The sequence below is a fragment of the Euleptes europaea genome, chromosome 2, assembly GCF_029931775.1.
Source record: "Euleptes europaea isolate rEulEur1 chromosome 2, rEulEur1.hap1, whole genome shotgun sequence".
Lineage (NCBI taxonomy): Eukaryota > Metazoa > Chordata > Lepidosauria > Squamata > Sphaerodactylidae > Euleptes > Euleptes europaea.
This window is the reverse complement of record NC_079313.1, coordinates 139,942,920-139,950,157: the sequence shown is the minus strand read 5'-3', so window position 1 is coordinate 139,950,157 and position 7,238 is coordinate 139,942,920. Positions and strand designations below refer to the sequence as shown.

At 48.8% G+C, this 7,238-nt stretch overlaps 1 non-coding gene across 1 annotated transcript; it reads left to right on the top strand.

The window, feature by feature from the left end:
* The first annotated feature begins 6,915 nt into the window (after window positions 1–6,915).
* On the top strand, window positions 6,916–6,987 carry TRNAA-AGC (transfer RNA alanine (anticodon AGC)). The gene has a single exon. It is a non-coding gene; the product is annotated as a tRNA-Ala (tRNA).
* Window positions 6,988–7,238: the final 251 nt, after the last annotated feature.

Here is a 7,238-nt window from a genome sequence, read left to right as displayed (position 1 = left end):
CCCAATCAGGGTGAAGTTATTAATGGCTCTTTCCCCCACAGGCACCTGGAGATTTGCATTGACAGCAATTTTGCCAATAATGAGCCAACCTGACCGCGCTTCACCTCGCCCGCATTCTCCACCGAATCGATGGCGGGAAAAGGCTCTTCTGCTGGGCCCACAGCTGTGTGGCTGTGCAGGTGTGATCTCCCTGGGCCTGCCTCTTTAGCACATCAGTGTGCTAAGTGCTATATCTCATCAGGCAAAGCAGGAGGGGGATGCGGGGGTGTAACTGATGCTCTCATAGAGACTCAGGGTGGGTAGCAACAGCTGAAGCAGAAGGTTTTTAAAGCATTTAACATAGGCTGGGAAATGCGGGCAAGCTCAGATTTGCTTTGAAAACCCACTCACCTCTGACCTCCCCCAAACCAGAGAAATGTGAAATACATGCATGTTATGTAGAGAGTGGACAGGGAGAAGCTTTTCTCCCTCCCCCATAATACTAGAATGCAGGGTTATCTGCTGAAGCTGGAGGGTAAGATTCAAAACAGATAAAAGGAAGTACTTCTTCACACAATGCAAAGTTAAATTGTGGAACTCCCTGCCCCAGGATGTGGTGATGGATGCCAACTTGGAAGGCTTTAAGACAGGAGTGGACATGTTCATGGGGGAGAGGAGTATTCATGGGCATGGCTACTAGTAAAAATGGTTAGTAGTCATGATGCATACCTATTCTCTCCAGGATCAGAGGAGCATGCCTATTATCTGAGGTGCTATGGAACACAGGCAGGACAATGGTGCTGCAGTCGTCTTGCTTGTGGGCTTCCTAGAGGCCCCTGGTTGGCTACTATGTGAACAGACTGCTGGACTTGATGGGCCTTGGTCTGTTCCAGCAGGGCCTTTCTTATGTTCTGATGTTCATTCATAATGCTGAAGTAGACCATGGATGGAAACACCGTCTCTTTCTTGGCCCAGTCACTAGGTCAGCCAAACTTGGCTCCTCAGCCAGTGTACCCAGAGCATACTCAGACTGCCAATCATGGGGATGCCACAATCACATGGTATAATTTGATGGGCTTTGACTCACTGGAAAAGAGAATAATGTTAGGAAAAGTAGAAGGCAGCAGGGAACAAGGAAGACCGAACATGAGACGGATTGAGAGCCAGCGTGGTGTCGTGGTTAAGAGGGTTGGTTTGGAGTGGTGGGGTCTGATCTGGAGACCTGGGTTTTATTCCCCACTCCTCCACATGACGCTACTCTGGTGAGCTGGATTTGTTTCCCCACTCTTCTATATGAAACTACCTGGATGACCTTGGGCTAGTTGCAGCTCTCTTAGAACTCTCTCAGCCCCACCCACCTCACAGGGTGTCTGTTGTGGGGAGGGGAAGGGAATGTGATTGTAAGCCGGTTTGATTCTTCCTTAAGTGGTAGAGAAAGTCAGCATATAAGGGCCAACTCTCCTCCTCCTCCTTCTTCTTGACTCAATCAAGAAGCCACGGGGCCCTCAGTTTGCCATCCCTGAGCAAGGCTGCTAACGATAGGACAGTTTGGAGGACACTGATTCATAGGGTCACCATGAGTCAGAAGCAACTTGACAGCACTTAACACACACAAACACAAAATATGTGACAGGCCCCCCCAAAACAGTCTCTCCCCCCCCCACTCCCCGTGCCAAGTTTTCCACAGGGCTCATTCTGAGCTTTTTTTTCTGCACCACACTAACAGCCAGTGCCCTTCCATCCCTAGCCCAAGAATACACACATGGGGAGAGGCCATGGCTCAGTGACAGTATCTCTGCTTGGCTTGCAGAAGGTCCCAGGTTCAATCCCTGGCATCTCCAGTTAAAGGGACCAGGCAAGTAGGTGATATGAAAGAGCTCTGCCTGAGACCCTGGAGAGCCGCTGCTGGTCTGAGTAGACAAAACTGACTTTGATGGACCGAGGGTCTGATTCAGTATAAGGCAGCTTCGTGTGTGTTCAGGTATTCACACACACACAGAATAACTTTTTCAGACAAGAAGGAATGAAGGAAGGAACGAAGAGGAAAGGGACGAAGGAAAGAAAGACCATTTTGTCTTCTTTTCTCTTTTCCTTTTCTTTTTTTGTCCCCTTCTAATTTTGTCTTCTTTTCTCTTTTCCTTTTGTTGTCTCCTTCTAAGAAACAACTTGCCTCCTTATTAATCCCTCACTGCATGAGAAGTTTCCAGCCAAGTTTTTTTCCTGCTACACAAAACGTGTCCAGCTGCAACCCCTTTGTGCTGTTAAAACAGAAGAAGAAGAGTTGGTTTTTATAGGCCGATTTCTCTACCACTTAAGGAAGAATCAAACCGGCTTACAATCACCTTGCCTTCCCCTCCCTACAACAGACACCCTGTGAGGAAAGTGGGGCTGAGAGAGCTGTGACTAGCCCAAGGTCACCCAGCTGGCTTCATATGGGGGGAAACAAATCCAGTTCACCAGATTAGCCTCCGCCGCTCATGTGGAGGAGTGGGGAATCAAACCTGATTCTCCAGATTAGAGTCCACCAATCCAAACCACTGCTCTTAACCACTACACCACGCTGGCTCTCCCCAAAGGCACATCCCAGTGTTTATTGAGGATGTTTTCAGAGCTGATAAAAGCCCCTTCCCCCCCGCCACCATTCTGTCCTCAAGACAACCCTGTGAGGGAGGTTCAGAATGACTGGCCCTAAATCATCCAGGCCGCTTTGTGGCTGAGGTAGGATTTGAATACAGGACTCTCTGGTCCTAATTTGATCTTCTAACTCTTACACTTCATTGGACTCCTGGCCGAAGATGCTGGTCTCTGCTGAGAGCCCTCTGCCCTCCACACCTGGCAGCCCCAACTCTTCCGGCAGTCTCATGTCCCCCGTTTGTTGCCACTGGGCATCTGAAGTGGACACTTCTGGAAAGACGCCCACGTCTCTGAGCATGGAGCCCGTTTCAGCCACGTGCGTATCAAGGCACACCAGTATATTTCTGCTCTCCTGATAAAGTTCAACAGCTCACCTGGGCCAGTTGCCTGGCAACAGGAGACGGTAAATGATATTGCTCCTCAGACACATTAACTAACCCACTCGGAGCTGAGAGATAAGAGAGGGGAAGAGGGCACTCAGAGAGCTGCATCCCCTTCGGACTGCAGCAAGAAAAAGTTACCGTTGGAGGCTCAGAATCAGGATTATCTCCCAAAGTTCCCCCTTTTTTTTTTTGCTGCCAGGGGGCTGACCCTGTGCCTTCCATACAGAGAGGCCGGTGTGGGGCATGCACCCCGTGATTAGGGTTACCAGGTCCCTCTTCGCCACCAGCGGGAGGTGTTGGGGGCAGAGCCTGAAGAGGGCAGGGTTTGGGGAGAGGAGGGACTTCAATGTCCAAGAGTCCAATTGCCAAAGCAGCCATTTTCTCCAGGTGTACTGATCTCTATCGGCTGGAGATCCGTTGTAATAGCAGATCTCCAGCTAGTACCTGGAGGTTGGCAACCCTATGAATGAGCCATATTCAGGTCCGAGTGTGAGCAGTTATTTTCCACGTGCCCAGGACTAATATTGATTTGGAAGGGAAGAGTGAGGGTGGGTGTTACAGATAGGGTTGCCAGCTCCAGGTTGGGAAATTCCTGGAGATTGTGGGGTGGCAGCTGAGGAGGGCATGTTTGGGGAGGGGAGGGGCACAGCAGGATGGAATGCCATAAAGTCCACCCTCCAAAGCAGCCATTTCCTCCATAGGAGATCAGTTGAGATTCCAGGAGATCTCCAGGCCCCACCTGGAGGTTGGCAAGTCTAATTGCAGAAGAACATCAGCTTTGCAGAATGCACACTTTCATCTCAGCTGTCCCAAGATTTCCCCAGCTCAATTTTCTTTCAGTCTGTTAGGGTTGCCAACCTCCAGGTGGGTCCTGGAGACTGCCTGGAATGACAAGTGATCTCCAGACTGCAGAGATCGGTCCCCCTGGGGGAAATAGCAAATTCAGAGAGCAAACTCAATGGCATTATACACAGTTTAGATCCTCCCCTCCTCAAACCCTGCCTGCCCCAGGTTCCACCCCCAAATCTTCAGGAATTTCTTAGCCAGGAGTTGGCAATTGTAGTCGGCTATATCACTGGATGTGAAAAAAAATATGCCGAAGCTGGAATACAAAAGCGCATTTGCTTGTGCTCAGATTAGGGTTGCCAACCTTCAGGTGGGACCTGGAGACCCTCCCCCCCAGAATTATAACTGATCTCCACATAATGAGAGGGACCTCAGAGAGCTATAATGCCACAGGATCCAACATCTGAAGCAGCCATTTACTCCAGGGGAATTGATCTACTTAGTCTGGATATCAGTAGTAATTCCAGGAGATCTCCAGGTTTTACCTGGAGGTTGGCAGCCACAGCATGGAGGGACCTTCAGCCTGTAGATCACTGGTTCCCAACCAGGGGTCCGTGGACCCCCAGGGGTCCGCGAGAACTAAATTAAGGTCCGCGAAACAAAGTTATAAACCCATAATAAATTAATATTTTCAATTAAAAGTTCTCTATTATAAAATATATATATTCAAATATTATTCTAAGCTTAATGTTTAACTAGCAGTTATGATTAAAGTTTATTTTCAAATTCTCGGAATTTTTATTTTGAACCTTGGGGTCCCTGCACCGAACAAAAAAGTCCTAGTGGTCCCTGGTCAAAAAAAGGTTGGGAACCACTGCTGTAGATGGATCTCCAAAAGTGTGACAGCAACCAGCTAAAATACCAGAGGGTGGGAGGAGATTCCTCCAGCTTCTGTTCCGCCCGAAGTGCTGGAAACCATCGCAGCCACCCAGACACTCCCGTTTGCTCGAAGAGAAATTAATATAGTGTAAAATCTGCAGCAGATGATTTAAGAAAACTTAATTTCAAATCCCAGTGCAAATAAGCTTCTGATAAGGTCAAATGGAAGATTAAACATCTCGAGCCAATGAACCATTTGCTGCTCAGAGCACAGTTTCCCTTTGTGAGTTGGATGCCCGGCCCACCATTCGCACGCAGCCCCCGGCTGAGACGCCTACAGGTCTCGTGGGCCACTGAGATCCAGGCTTCTGAATGGGATCCTCGCCCATCTTGGAGTGTCTGTTACTCAGCTCCAGAGGCAGGAGGGTTGCCAACCCCCAGGTGAGGCCTGGAGATCCCGGAATCACAACTGATCTCCAGAAAAAGAGTTGTTTTTTTCTATGCCGACTTTCTCTACTACTTAAGGAAGAATCAAACCGGTTTTCAATCACCTTCCCTTCCCCATCCCACAACAGACACCCTATGACGTAGGTGAGGCTGAGAGAGTGTGACTAGCCCAAGGTTACCCAGCTGGCTTCATGTGGAGGAGTCGGGAAACCAACCCGGTTCACCAGATCAGAGTCTGCCGCTCCAAAAAATGCTGCTTTAGAGGGTGGACTCTATGGCATGATATACCGCTGAGGTCCCTCCCCTCCCCAAACCTTTCCCTCCTCAAGCTCCAGCCCCAATTTCTCAACCTGGAGCTGGCAACTCTAAGGGGCAGGTAGCTGGGCATTCCATCTTTGTTCAGCTTTACCCAAATGAGTAAGTAGGGTTGGGGGTGGAGCCTGAGGAGGGCGGGGTTTCGGGGAGGGGAGGGACTTCAATGCCATAGAGTCCAATTACCAAAGCGGCCATTTTCTCCAGGGGAACTGATCTCTGGCTGCTGGAGATCAGTTGTAATAGCAGGAGAACTACCAGCTAGTACCTGGTTGTTGGCAACCCCATGAGTAAGCCACATCTGAGCCTGGCAGTTGAGCAAGGTGGGGCTCATCCTCCAAAAAGACCATGAATGGCCCAGGGAGGCATCCGATGGAGACGTTCGTATTTAACCTACACCACAACCCATTAGAGCACTGTGTATTTTATAATTCATATGGTATGGGGTAATTTTGAATGATGTATAAGTGCTCTTTTTGTATTTTTTATATTATTGTTTTCTTTGTTTTTTATAATTTGTTTTTTTTCTTATTATAATATATATATATATATATATATATATATATATATATATATATATATATATATATATATATATATAAAAAGAAGGAAGATGGGGTCGGTTGCCCCTTTGGCTCAGGACATTTATGGTTGCCAGCCTCCAGGTGGGACCTGGCTCTCCCAATGACTGAGATCAGTTCCCCTGGAGAAAACGGCTGCTTTGGAGGGTGGACTGATGGCATTATAACCTGCTGAGGTCCCTCTGCTCTGCAAACCTCACCCTCCCAAGTCTCCATCCTAGGGTTGCCAGCTCCAGGTTGGAAAATACCTGGAGATTTTGGGGGTGGAGCCTGAGGAGGGAGGGGTTTGGAGAGCAGAGGGACTTCAATGCCATAGAGCCCAATTGCCAAAGTGACCATTTCCCTCAGGGGAACTGATCTTTGTCGCCTGGAGCTTGTAATAGCAGGCGAAGAGGACAAGGAACCCCCCTAACATTGCCTCCTAGCACTGGTATTTAGAGGTTTACCGCCTCTGAATATGGAGGCTCCCTTCCCTCACTATGGCTCCTAGCCACCCATGGGCCTCTGCTCCCTTTTATAGCCATCTGTGCTGCAGGCCGTCATGACATCCACTGGCAGCAAATTTCATAATGTAATTATCCATTGAGTAATTGTACTGAGTAGTGTCAGCCTTTGAGGCCATTTAGCAAATGTCTCGCTAAAATTTGCCATTTTGCACAGGAGCATGGTGCATTAATGCTAAGGGGACCTTCCCATACACACACAAACACATACCTTTCCCTACCTTCTCTATGTGGTTAAACATACTGACAAGCTCCATAACTGTGGGTTGAATTGGGACTCACCAAAGGCTGAGGGAGGGAGAGAGGGGATACCCCTGGGAGGAAATGCTGAGGGGCTGCACAAGATGCTCATCACATTGTCAGGGGCACATCCTTGCACTGAGTTGTGCCATGTCACATGAAGAGGAGGAAGGGGCTGTGGCTCAATGGTAAAGCATCTGCTTAGCATGCAGAAGGTCCTAGGTTCAATCCCTAGCACCTCCAGTTAAAAGAATCAGGTAGTGGACCATGTGAAAGAACTCTGCCTGAGACCCTGGAGAGCCGATGCTGGTAGACAATACTGACTTTGATGGACTGAGGGTCTGATTCAGTAGAAGGCAGCTTCATGTGTTCATGTTTTCAAGAGAAGGCGTTTTTTCAAGGCTTTCTGTAGCGGGCATGGATGCACAAGAAGCTGCCTTATACTGAATCAGACCCTTGGTCCACCAGGGTCTGTACTGTCTACTCAGACTGCC